The 13,643-nt window shown below is 44.7% G+C and overlaps 1 protein-coding gene across 1 annotated transcript in view; it reads left to right on the forward strand.

Moving 5' to 3' along the window:
* Window positions 1-3,283: 3,283 nt before the first annotated feature.
* The window catches only part of LOC126546198 (alpha-tocopherol transfer protein-like), a 72,739-nt gene continuing 62,379 nt past the window's right edge, over window positions 3,284-13,643 (forward strand). Inside the window, exon 1 of the mRNA XM_055062162.2 lies at window positions 3,284-3,842. The gene's annotated coding sequence lies outside the window, so the exon portion shown is untranslated. The remainder of the gene's footprint in view (window positions 3,843-13,643) is intronic.

The raw sequence follows: 13,643 nt of genomic DNA on the forward strand, positions 1-13,643 counted from the left end.
AGAAAAATGATCTGTTGCTCTTGGCAGCAGAGCTTGGTATGGATATTAACCATAAGTTGAGGAAGTCGAAATTCGTACTGCGATTGACGAAGTGGGTTTCGAGAAGGACGAGCTCACGTATGCCTGGCAAAAGATATGTCGTGAGATGAAAGAAAGGGAGGAAGAGAAGGAACACGAGAAGGAAGAGAAAGAAGGACACAACTCTATAACTCTGAAAGGAAAGATGATATCACAATTCCGTGAATTGCATCTGATAGTAAATCTAAAGCGGGCAAAATTGATATGTTACATATATGAAAAATGCAGTAACATGGAAATACAGCTTTTGCAGAACCATTGTACACAACGTAACAAATCCACGTAAGATATAAATTGACGTTTTGACTTCGTCCGCTTTGAATGATCTAATGGATGCCGTTTACAGAACCGCGTATCTGTTTTTGATGCAGAGCTATTAATTTATAAACTTCGTGCGTCTATCTTTTTTTCGAACTTTCGAATTCTTGAAAATTCTTTTCACAGAATTCAGGCCCTAAATCAAAATTCCGCTTCCAACAGTCACAAGAATTTAACTTTCTCTCTCAAATGCGACAAATTTCATTAAAATCGGCCCAGGGGCTATCTCAGAAAAGTGTTTTTGCGTTTTACATGTATTCGAATACGACGCGTCGGAGTTGGGCCCGAGCTAACGCTTCCTATCTTCAAAGCGATCTTCGGACAGAGTGCGAAAGTGTTGGACAGAGTGCGTCGAGTCTCATAGCTTCGTGTGCGCTGTGTTCTCGCCGCTTAGTTCGCGATGAAGCGAAAGGCAGCACGAAGGTCTGTTCGCTCGCTACTGCTGCCGCGCTTTCTCACTCCAGCGTTTTGACAGCGAGTGTGCGCGGTTATCGAGTGAGATGTGGTCATTTTTGCTTGTGAACGCGTGACACCATGCTTGTCAATTTAGTTAGTAAGCGAATGTTTACAAGTTTATACGGTCGATAAAACTAGCATGCCTACTTCGTATAGCTGTCTACTAATTTGGTATCGCAATCGATGTTTCGCCTTTCGGGCGAAACTGCTACTTCTTTAATGAATTTACAAATTGTGGCCGGTGTGTTCGTGAAGCGCACCCACTTGGAACGAATTTTCGGGATGACACCAATTTCGTGATAGTCATTCCCAAAGTGTGCGACAAAATGCATGGGCATTTAAGTAACATTTGTGCTTCAATGCATGCAACGACGATTTCTTTAAAAAGTCTCAGTTTCGCTCAAAAGGCCCAACATTGACTGCGGTAGCAGATTAGTAGACAGCGAAACGGGGAAGCGTGGTTGCAACACCGAGCTGTTCAGACCTGCGCGAGACAACATAGAAGAGGCGAGTACAAGCAATGTTCGTTCGTGTTATAGATAGCCTGCAGCGGATGTGCACGTGGGATAAGATGACGAGGGAGCCGTATAGCAAGTGAAGGAAATATATGCGCGCTTGTATTATCTGCGCTTGTTGATCGTTCAGGTTCGCTCTTGTTTGCCGCCCGACACCGACACGTCGGTGTCGGGCGGCATTGGCCCGCGGCGTCATTCCTCTTGTTTGTTGCGTTCGGCAGCGTGTTGCTGTAGTTCCCCGCTCTGCGCAGCGTCATTGAGTTGTTGCTATCGTAATTTGTATTGACTCTGACATTCTGCATTTCTGCGTTTCCGTTCGTCTTCAGTAAGCCGCTGCGGTCGTCTTGCGCCATTACGGTAAACTCGACAGCGCTGCGGCGACACGAACTGTTGCGGAAGGCGGCGCAACGTGAACTGATGAAGCAAGCAAACTACACTGCAGGTGGCGCCGCCAGGTGTGCTCATGACTTTCCGATCATTCTAAGCCGTTATCGCTCTTTAGCGCCTCCCGTCCGCGTCGAACCATTATGAACCGTGATCATTCGTGCTCCAGCAGTGGCTACGTATGGCGAGGCAGCGCGGGCCGCATGTTGAAAGCGATGTGCGATGCCGACAGAGAGTGCCGACTGCTGATAGCTTGGCACGCTGTGTGCTTGCCGCTTACTTAACGTTGAAAAGAGACGCGCAGGCCTGTATCTTAAAACGGCCCTGCTATACACGGGCTGAGTACGGCGTGTGCTGAGACTTGCGTACGTGAGCGCTTTGTTCTTGCTGCTTCGTTCGCGTCGAAGCGACATAGCACGAAGGTACAGTTGCTCGATAATTCGGGCTCTATTTTGAAAACGATCGTCTTACATGACGGACGGACGGTTTTCTCGTTGGGTAAGCATAGAAATGCTTACGCATTAAAAGAAAAGAGTTGTGTATATATAACAATACACCAGCTACACCAGCAACGCGCATCACGTAAGGCAAGAATCTGGTGTTGGAGGCAGACGCTCTTCTTACCAACGTGTCCTTCGGGTTCGTATGACGTCATACGTACGGTTCGCCCGAAGCAAAACATGCCGACGGAGGCTCACAAAACGGTAAAAATGCAGAAATATCCGGTCGAAAATAAGGAAAATGATGGCTACATTCTTTCTTTTGCGAGCATAGTGTAAGTGGTTTCTTATACTTTTTTTATTAAATAATTTTAAGGCATTTGGCAGAGAGCTTCAACAGCCCCCTGCTTTTCGTTGTGTCATTCAGAGCGCTTTATCCAAATACCATACAGACTCCCGACGAACTTGCAGTGGACTTGCACTCCCACCGTACAAAAAAAAAAAGGGGGGGGGGATCACAGATAACAGTTCACAAGCCCAAGGCTACGTCTTCGAAATTGTAAAGAAATGTTATTAATCGAATTGTTGTCCCTTATTGTTATACGTATTTCTATAACTTCCGGAATTTCCGCATGAATATTTTGGCTACACTGTGGTTGAGGCACATTGCTGGATAGATAAGGAGGTATGAAAGGCGAGCTATTTTCAAGGGAGCAGTTATTTTCGAACATCCTTATTGATACTTAGAGGCAAACTATTAGAGTTGCGTGAGCTTTGTTTTATGCAGGAAGGTAGCAATTGACAGGGGTGGGTAGGATGTGAAAAAGGGCCTGAAGATTCTTCCTCTACTATCTAGCCACAGTCTAGCCGACTGTTGATAAGCGACGCCATCTGCATCATGTTACCGCCTTCGCTACTAAACATCTTAGCCCCGTATTGAAAAATGGGCCTTAACTTGAAGCTAATGCTTGACTTCGACAAAATAACGTTTGATGTGAACACGCCGAAGGAAACGCAATGAGCGTTTTGGACACCGTCACTTCAGGCATCATCTAGATTAAGTCAAGCATGAGCTTGAAGTCAAGGCACATTTACGAATACGGGAGTAATTGTCTGCAAGAACCCATCTCAACTTCTGTAGAGGAGAACAAGAAATGGTGGCTTACTAATCCACAACCCCTAGGATGCTTCAGGGCGGAAACAGCAGCAATTTGCGTTGGAAAATGCAAATCTATAAGCGTTTGTACCGAGTTCAAGTGAGCAGACTCGACCAACTTCACTCGGAAACGCCACACTAGCGGCGGCTGGAAGTCCGTGACCCAACTTTGCCTAAGAGCGCGCGCTCCCTTCGGCGTAACGGAACGTTCGCTGCACGCCACGCCTCTGCGCTTCGCCTCTTTCGCCTGTTTCGAGGCTCGGCGGATTCGAGTGCACGACAGCGGTGGCCTCGCACGCACCGCGATGGCGCAAGCACATCGCGCGTGGCCACTACAGTAAGCGACCGGTTCCAGCGACTCGGCTTGGGAGAACATTATCTCGGCTCCACGGATAATCCCACTTCCACAGCCGGCGGGACCTGCGTGTGCACAAACGTTCAACAGCGCGCCGCAACGACAGGTAGATGCTCAGCTGCGCGGAACGGTTCCCTGTCGTACGTATATCCTGTACTGTTTGTTCTGTTATGACATCCGGCGTACTGCGTGGCTCGTTAGTGCATCGGCCGTAATTTAGAGAAAGCGCTGCATCCGTTATGTAAACACTGAGTGATGACGGAGGAGTGACGGTCCCTATGCTGTCGCGTGGGGCTGTGAACAGAGCCGTGTAGGTGGAGGGCTTGACCTGCACCGAAATCTAAGCAATACGGGCGTCTGCAACTAAACTAAACAATACTAAATCGGCCAGTACAATCCGTGTGCTCCGTGTGCGCCTGACAGTGAGGAGCATAATTTTTGCCAATTGAATTCCTTACTTAAACCACATTTTTGTCCATTGCGGTTTGCCAATTTACGCCGTAATTTTGACGAGTGAGTTCTCTACAGTGGCTGTGCAGTTGTTCCCGCGTGCTGAAGCATTATCGGCCGGCGTTGTGCGATTGGCGGTATTTTGGACAACGAACACAGGCTTTTCTTGCAGTCACTAAATTGTAAAAATCGTTAGCTTGCTCGAGCAGCCATGTAATTTTAACAACTAACGCGCAGTGATTATCACTAGGTGCGTGTTACAAGGTGGGCGTGACAGCTAAACAAAGTGCTGCTCCGAAGAAGAGCAACAACAATAATATTGACAATAACAAAAGAGGCACTCATGCATCAGTGGTTGGATTCACGAAAAAAAAAAAAAAAAGCCTGGACAATGTAACGTCTCGTTTTCCAGTGCTTTTTACCCTTTCACACGCCGTCAACGGTCTGAGCAGCGCTATGCCTGCACTTTATCAGCAGGTTCGGCTGGTCGTTAGTTTTGGATAAGAATGGGATATGATCGAGCGAAAGGAATCGTTACTTGAAAAGGCGGCGGCGCAAGGAAACACGGACGGACACGAGGCGACAATTAAGGACGAGCGCTGACCGTGTATCAGCGCTCGTCCTTAATTGTCGTCTCCGTCCTTGTCTTTTTTTCGCTGCCGCCTTTTCACATATGTACCAAGACGCCCAATTTGCTGCTTTAATGAATGAATCGTTACATTATACCGGCCGAGAACTCGAGAATCGTGACCGTCAATTGCTTGTTATCTGTAGAAATCGTTGCGCAGCCTCGTGTGAAACACGTATAGGTAAGCCTAGCATTGCTGATTGCACTGCATCGTTTAGTAATTTCAGATTGCGCGTAGCACTTTGGGCGCTCATGCATTTTATACCGCGGTTCATGCGTTCACTTTCATACGCTCACACATCTATGTTTACATCTCACGTGTACCGAGGAAAAGTTCCAAAGCTGAATACGTGAAGGAGGGAAAACAAGCAGTACATGGCATTTTTGCTTAATTACTGCTGGATGTCAGGCGCATATAGTATTTGTCATATGAGAAAAACAGGAAATTTTGCAGGTTTGATTCCCAAGAAAATTATCATTTAAAGCGTTCGAAGGAGTGTACTTGCGTTGAAATTTCAGCTTTTCTTATTTCTTTTTTCGTCCTTTTTGTATATTTTGTTAACGGCTAGTTGCTATTAAAGATAAATTTGCGCCACGTTATTGCCGAGGCTACAAAAGTTGCGGTCAGAAAATGGCAATTAGCAGAATCAGTCAGACGTGCTTCGTGAATAGTTCAGGGGATATACAGGGTGTTTCAGTGAACACTTTCAAACATTCTTTTTTTCAAAATGTTCCTTTTTTCCATTTTTTTCCTCTTCTTCTTTCTCCTTTTATTCCCTTTACACCTTTCCCCAGCACAGGGTAGCCAGCCGGTACTTACACTGGCTAACCTCCCTGTCTTTCCTCTCCTTTGTCTCCTCCTCCAAAATTTTTTTAAAGGTTGCTTGTGGCAGACAGCTCAATTCTAGTTCATGAGCTGGTCTGTACTCTAAGCGGAGGACAATACTTGCATAAAAAATTGAGATCCGAAATTGACTAATTAATGAAAAATTTACTAATTAAGTTTTAACTAATTGCATTATGGCCCATATTGCAATCTACAAATTATAGCCGTGGAGTTCGCAAGGCGGATCCACTTGGAACGAATTTTCAAGTTGACACCAGTTTCGAAATATAAATTCCCGAACTTTGCGGAGAAATGCATTGGCGTTCCAGTTACTTGTGTGCTTCAGCGTATGAGACGACGTTTTGTTAACATATTAATTACAGCCAAGGGACATCTAAGTGCGGTATTTTCTGCGACGTATTAATGGCGTACTAATTTTTTTCGACTGATAAACCCCGCGAAGTATGAAAAATACCACGTGACTGCGCTCTCACCCGCATCATAAGGCAGCGCCCTCGAACAAGCTCCTTCTGAGTTAGCCAGAACGAAATTAAGGAAGTAAAGAAAAACATCGTGATCGAGCTATGTATAGTTGCTTATCTGCCGCGCCCCGGCCGAAGTGACACGACCCGTTTGATGTTAGCTGGAAACAAGCTGTGATAGCTGTTGTCTTTGCGTAGATAAAGTGCACGGATGGTTTTTCTCTCGTTCTTTTTTTTTCATTTTTTTACCGCAACACAAAAGCGAATTGACAACGTCAGTGCAAAGATTTAAAGGTGCGTTTTGTTTCGTCCCAGTCGCCATGTCCTTCTGTATTGAGCAGAATGAAAACAGGATCCTTGCCTTGGGAGCTGCAAATGGCAACAAGAGGAAGGCAGCGAATATATATATATATATATATATATGCACGCGAGCAGAGAGAATCTTTCTTCATCCATAAATTTGGAACGTACACTAAAGGAATTAATGAGAGTCCGGGGCGGCTGACGTGCCTCCGGGATATGCCGTGAAAGTGCATGGGAAACGCGAATACATGTTCTGTACTTACAAATTGAGACGCTGTCTATTTACTGCTTGCTCACCCCTCCGCATGCGCCTCAAGGGCGCGAGCGTAAAACCAATAAATTCAGTTCCCTGGACCCTGCCACTGAAGTGGTCATTCTGAGTGACCTATTGCCCTTCTTGAAATACGCACGTGTTGACTTGATGGCAGTTGTCTGTTAAACGTTCAAAAATTGGACCACAAGGAGGCTATTTAACTCGGCTCCCTAAATCTAAGCCCATGGGCGCACTTGCTTTGCGAATCCCATGCATATATACTTTTTTGGAACTATATATTTTTTTCGCACCATAGCTGGACCACAGAGTTGCCGGAACGGGCCGTGCCTTGTATATGTGTACTGTGACACTGTGTTTCTTTCCACAAGTTGCCGCTCTTCTGTCTTCCTTCTGGGCCCCTTCTCTATTGTGCCCCCCGCCACCCGATTCAACTTGCCCTCTCTCCCGCTACAACGGCAGCCCACGCACTGGTGCTGCGGAGCGACCGTTTTCTCCCTCCTTGCCTCGGGTGCACGGGAACCTAGCTGCCGCTACTTCCCGCCCCCCTCACTCTCCGACTCACGTCTCCCTCCTCCTGTGTGCTTTTTTCTTTTTTTTCTTTTTCTTTCCTTTTCCTTTCTTTTTCCCTTTTTTTTCCTCACTGACCTCCTTGCTCTACATACATGTGACTCCGCCTTCCTCTTGCCCTGCATAGCTGCCAAAGGCCGCTGTAAATCTGCCAAGGCGCCGAAAATCAATCACTGTCACAACTGTTCCTCTCGGTTTGATGTATGTAAGAACGACCGGGCACCCGGTCTGGTGTCTTCACTACCAGGGCCGAACTGCCATTTTTTTGTAAGCCCTGATGAAGATCGGTCCACCGATCGAAACTGTCGAAATTAAATACTTGTTCTGTTTACCTTGTAGCACCACTCAAGTTCTTTACGTTTGAAAGGTAGCCTGAAGAATCCCTCTTTGCCTACTATATATATATATATATATATATATATATATATATATATATATATATATATATATATATTAGTCATGGTAGTGTGCCGGTAAACCAAAGGCACCGACTATCATTATAAATTATGAAAACTTGAGGAAAAGCGGCAACTTACAAAAACAGCGGTGGAGGACTCTATCTTTATCTTTGAGTTCCAGCCTACGCACGGTTGTTCTAGCATTTATGGTCTCAAACCCTCATGCTAGCGTGCGAGAGGTCGCCGCACAGGTACTAATTTCCCAGTCGTCAGTTTGGAGGTTTCTAAATGACTCGGCCTTTCACCCGTACCACCTTAACCTGCAACGATGCTCAGAATATAAGGACTTGCAGAATCGTCTAGGTTTCTCGAATTGGTTCCATACAAAAGCCGATGAGCCGCCGGTTCTTTTTAGCAACATCATGTACAAGATGAGGTCAAGTTTCACAGAAACGCCTCGGTAAATTTGCAGAATGCACACTATTGTAGTGACTCCAATACACACTGGGTAAAGCGCACAAGGCGACAGTACCAGTGGTCGTTCAATGTGTGGTTCCGAATTTGCGCCGGCGCTAAAATCGGTCCCATCTTCTATCACACACTGACTGGACAGCCTTGCGGGGACGAAATCTTTGAAGGAGTGATGGATGAGTTTGTCAGCGAAGTCCCGCTGTCATGTCTTCCATTTCTGTGGTATTAGCAAGATGGGAAGATGGGGAACCCGCACGTGCAGCAGCCGAGCACGAAACTGGCTGGATGCGACTTTTTATGCGCAATAGGTTGGAAGGCACGGGCCTCTAAATTGGCCGGCTAGGTCACCTGACGTCTCTCCACTCGATTTCTTTTTTTTAGGATTATGTGAAAGATCGTGCTTACATGATCGAGACGGACGTCAAATGAGCTTAAGGCAAGGATAACGGATGTTTGCCGTCGAATTCCAGCGTCGGTCATAAAAAAATCCACAGAAGATGTGATGAAGCGGACTCATTACTGCGTAGCTGCAGAAGGACACCTACATTGTATTCGAACACGTCCTCTAGGCAGCAGCTGGCGTTCAACGGCGCTTACGAATTCATAGATAATAAGGGCACACTGAAATCTGATGTTTTTTCTGTTTTGTGTGCAGGATTGACAATTCGGCTCATTTAGAAGTGGTATATTTACTTTCTTGAACGCATCGGTTTTGCCTTTTCTCTACAAGTAGGTCGCTTCTCGGTCTGTTTATTATTCCGCTTTTATTTTTTGACACAAACCTGTTTTTACAGCATGTATACACTCGCATGAGAAAAAAAGAAAACGTCCCCAGTGGCGTAGTAAAGGGGGGGGGGGGGAGGGAGAGGCCGTGGGCCCCCGATGCCAGCTGCCAGGTGGAGGGGGGTGCCATATATGTCTGAAGAACCCCCTCTTTCCGCCGGCTTGACTGGGCGTAAATAGTAGCGGAACGTTTCGTGTGAGGGGCGCTGGTGCGGTGCGCTTATGGTTTGTGTGTCGTCAGTGTGTATACAGTGTTCCATTTATCAGTTTTGTATCGTTTGTATTATTTCTGTATCAGTTTCGCGGTGTTGAATAATAACACTGTCTCCTAGTCATAGCTAACTATCTCTTTGTCATTTTGTTGTTGTCACGGTGGCGTCCCACAGGGAGGGGTATTATTACCCAAGACCATTCATATATCAATGTACGCTGATGATATTTGTCTTTGGTCTTTTTTTTTCAATTCAATTTTTATTTCCCAGAAACATCTGCACGGCTTCCTGGCTAAAAGCTGCTAGAGCAGCTTGACAAAAGGCGCAGGAAGCCGTTACAAGGCATAGCGAACAAGACACATAAAAAACAGGTATAATCGCAAGCAATGGAATCAAACACGATTTCAATTTAAGAAATCAGTTTTACAATATACGCCAAAGATCAGCAAATTACGTGTTGAAAGAAAAGAAACAAAGTTGAGAAACGAAAAGACACAAAGTTGAAGTTCATTCTCAAATAACAATTTCAAATGCACTGTACGCAATCAGTGGGCACGAAAACACGTAATAAAAAAAAAACAATATGACTTACAACACGATACATAAGCAATCGCAAACACACTGTACATAAACAATACACAATAGGTCAGAAACACGGTATCAAACCGAAAGGTCACTCACAATACGCTGGATCTTTTATTTAGTTACAATTGCACAACATATGTTCGAAGCTGCCTTCTATTATATCCAGCAGTATTTTGGTGCTTATTAAGTGTTAGGGGAACATTGTGAGCCAATGACTGATACTTGTAATTCGTACGAAAATGTGGTATCGCCCACATATCAGTGCAGCGCGTTTCAACAGTCGACGAGTAACGTTGTAATGATGCCAGAGAAGAGAGGTAATTAACGATTTTAGTTGATGAAAAATTAAACAACTGCAATAACCGAAATTCATACATTTTATCCGCGCGAAGTAAATTATGCTATAGAAATGCTTGTTTCGTGGTATCTGTGCGTTCAAGATTTGAAATTTGTCGTATAATTGTTTTTTGAATGGTAACAATCTTATTTATATTAGTTTTAGTTGTGGTAGCCCAAACCAGGTTGCAGTAGTTTATGTGTGGATAAAACAGAGCGTAGTAAATTTGAAGCTTTGCTTGTAGTGGAAGAATACTACGACAGCGCGATAGTACCCCTGTAACTGCAGACAACTTTCGACAAAGAAATTCGATGTGAGTATCCCATTTCAAACTTGAAGAAAAATATATTACTAGAGTTTTGTGGTCACTGACAATGGCAACAGGCTGGTGTTCATAGCTAAGCTGATGAGACGAGGAAACCTTTTTTGTTTTTTTGCACAGAATATGATGGCCTTCGTTTTAGTTGCATTAATCCTGAGTCAATTTTTTTTTTACTATAAAGACACCTTATTGAGAACTTCATTGCATTTCATAATTGTTTGATCTAAATTAGAACTGCAGACAGTAAAAGTGGTATCATCAGCGTATATCATAAATTTAATTTCGGTGTCTATCAGGACAATGTCATTAATATAAGTATTGAATAAAAGTGGACCCAATACGCCACCCTGAGGCACTCCGTGCGTGACGGGTAAAAAAGATGATTTGTTATTGTTAATAAAAACACATTGCTGTCGGTTACGCAGGTATGATTCAAGCAAGGCCAAAGGTTTCCCGCGAATCCCGTATTGTGTAAGCTTTGTCGTAAGAATGTCGTGGTCAATGGAATCAAAAGCCTTACTAAAATCGAAAAAAAGACCTACTGTATACAATTGTTTTTCAATGTTTCCTAGGATGGTTTTCTTTAAGGACAATAACAACAATTCTGTAGATCTTCCCACTCAGAAGCCAAATTGAGACTCTGTTATCACATTTTTCATGCCGAAGAATTTCGTTAAAATATGATTTTTTCCAACCCCTTAGAAAAAACAGTTAGAACAGAGATTGGTCTGTAATTCGATGAAGTGTTTTTGTCTCCCCCCTTGTATATTACTGATACTCTAGTCTTTTTCATGGCATCGGGAAAAATTCTAGTCTCCATCGCTAAGTTAAAGATGTAAGCAAGTGGGGAAGTGATGAACGGCAAAACATGCTTAACGGGTTCAACTTGGATGTTGTCGATATCTAGAGCCTTACTATTTCGCAAGATCATAAACGTGCTCTGGATTTCATGTTCGTTGGTTGATTCGAGAAATATACTGTCAACAAAATTGCTATATTGTGTGCTGATGTCTGATGGGCTATTATCGGCTACATTTACATTAACAAAGTGAGTATTAAAATAGTCTGCAAGCTCTTTGCCTTTAAGTTCACGGTGGCCTACAGTTAACGTTTTGATAGAAGGCATACTGGTATTACGACCGAAAACATTTATTGTCTTCCAAGCAACGTCAGGGCGTTGCCGAGTAATATGTCCAAAAATATGTTGATAATAGTTTATCTTGGATCGCCGCAACTCTGTGTTAAGCTGATTTCTAAATCTTTTAAATTGTTTGAGCGTTTTTTCTGAACGCGCCCGCAAAAAAGAATGATAGAGGCGATTTTTACTTTTTATCATGTTTATATGTTCTTGAGCCACCCAAGGCTTCCGTATCTTTTTAGATACCTTCATCGCTATGAGCGGGAAATGTTGTGCGTAAATGCGCACAAAAGCCTGCAGGAATTCTGTGTACGCATCATTTGCATTGGTTTTATGAAATACAAATGACCAATCATGGTTCATGACGTCTTGTTTAAATGATACGAGCCTGTCTTGGGCAACCCGCTGAACAATCAAAGGCTCAGATCTGGCATCCCTTTCCGCGGAACAGGAAGAGTAAGTAAGAAAGACTGGGTAATGATCGCTTAAATCCGATGCTATTGTGCCAGCACTGCAGACGGTAGTGTCAATATCGGTAATAAGAAGGTCAAGCGCAGTGGAGCTACATTGTGTGACTCGGGTTGCAGTGGTAATTAAGTTGACAAAACCGCATGAAGAGAGCCTGGTGTTTAACTCACGAACAGACCAATCTTGGTCCAGGATATTTAAATTAAAGTCCCCGCCACAAAATAGGTAATAGTTGTTCTTACTTATGTAATCTAGCAACTGTTCGAATAAATCTAAAAAACGCAGCACATCCCCTGTCGGAGGGCGATAGATAACGGAGATAATTTGCTTTTTGCATACCAAAGTAAGAATTTCATAGTCGTCGGTAAATCTGGTAAATTCTGAAACCATTTCGAATTTTTTTCGATCTGTAACATAGGTGGCAACTCCATCTCCTCGTTTATTATTCCGATTTATGTAGAAAGCATTGTAACCGGCTAGATTTAATATTTGGCAATCATTTTGATACCAGGTCTCCGAAAACATGCATGATTATGCTGAACTTGAAAGAAAATTGGTCTAAGAAGAAAGCGATGGAATCCTGTTTGTTGTTGACAGAACGTATATTAATGTGTAGGGCTGATTCACACGATAAATCACAAAGTTCAACTGTGTGTGGCAAACAAAACTCGTGGTAGTTCATCGTGTCTTCGCTGTTTCGAGCAGAAGCGGAACTTCCTTCACTGCACCACAGCAGAGCCTCGCACGTCGGCGGGCGCTTCGCTTGGTGTACCGGTAACCTGACGAGCACAGATCTTGCTGACATCGTTTACATTCGTTATCGACACAATGGGTGAATCATCAGCTTCTTTCGCGAAAATCTTCCCATTGTATGACCAAACGCTTTTCCAGTGGTATTCATGTTACCTTTTGATAGCCATGGCAAGTAATTTCTTTAGGGTGGGGCAAAGATGTTCGTTCACGTAAACTGGTGCTGCGTTCTCAAGGCCAAGTTCATTGTTCGTTAGTCGAGTTTTCTTCGCTTTCTTAAGCACAGCGTCGCGTTTTGTGCGCGACTTGAACTGGACAATGATATGAGACCTATCAGCGTTGTGCGTAGGCACGCGGTGGCAGGCCTCGATATCACCGTCGTCGATAGGCTCGTTTATTGCAGAGCCAACTTTGAAAAGGATTTCAGTCACAGATTCGTCGTCTTTCCTGATTACGCCCTGTATCTCTAGATTGGCCTTCCTAGAGTACTGCTCCATGTGAACAAGGCGCCTTTCCAAGTCTTGCAGTGTGCTTTCCATCGCTGCGTGCTTTGCGTGAAGCGCCTCGTTCTCAGATGCAAGCCTAGCATTTTTTGTAGTCTCAGCGTTCAGTTTTTATTGCGAAAGCAATACTGCTCGCACTTTCGGCCCATCGGTGGTCGTGGCGCCTCCTTACAGAGCTGCGCGTCACGTGACCGTGTGACGTCACGCCAGACCGAGAGACGGGGCCCCAGCTCGCGGCATCAATGGGCTTCTTCGATTTTCCACTTCTGGCTACCCGCGGGCTGCCAGAGCCAGCCAGAGCGTCTTCGTTTTTCTCGGGTTGCTCCGCCCACCGCGCTACGCACTTCCGCCGGGCGTTCGTTTTGCTCGCGCTGGACGGTTCTGGCTACCCGCGGGCTGCCAGAACCTGCCAGGACGATTTTGGTCTGGCTGCTCTCTGTAAGT

Source organism: Dermacentor andersoni, chromosome 1, assembly GCF_023375885.2.
Source record: "Dermacentor andersoni chromosome 1, qqDerAnde1_hic_scaffold, whole genome shotgun sequence".
Classification (NCBI taxonomy): domain Eukaryota; kingdom Metazoa; phylum Arthropoda; class Arachnida; order Ixodida; family Ixodidae; genus Dermacentor; species Dermacentor andersoni.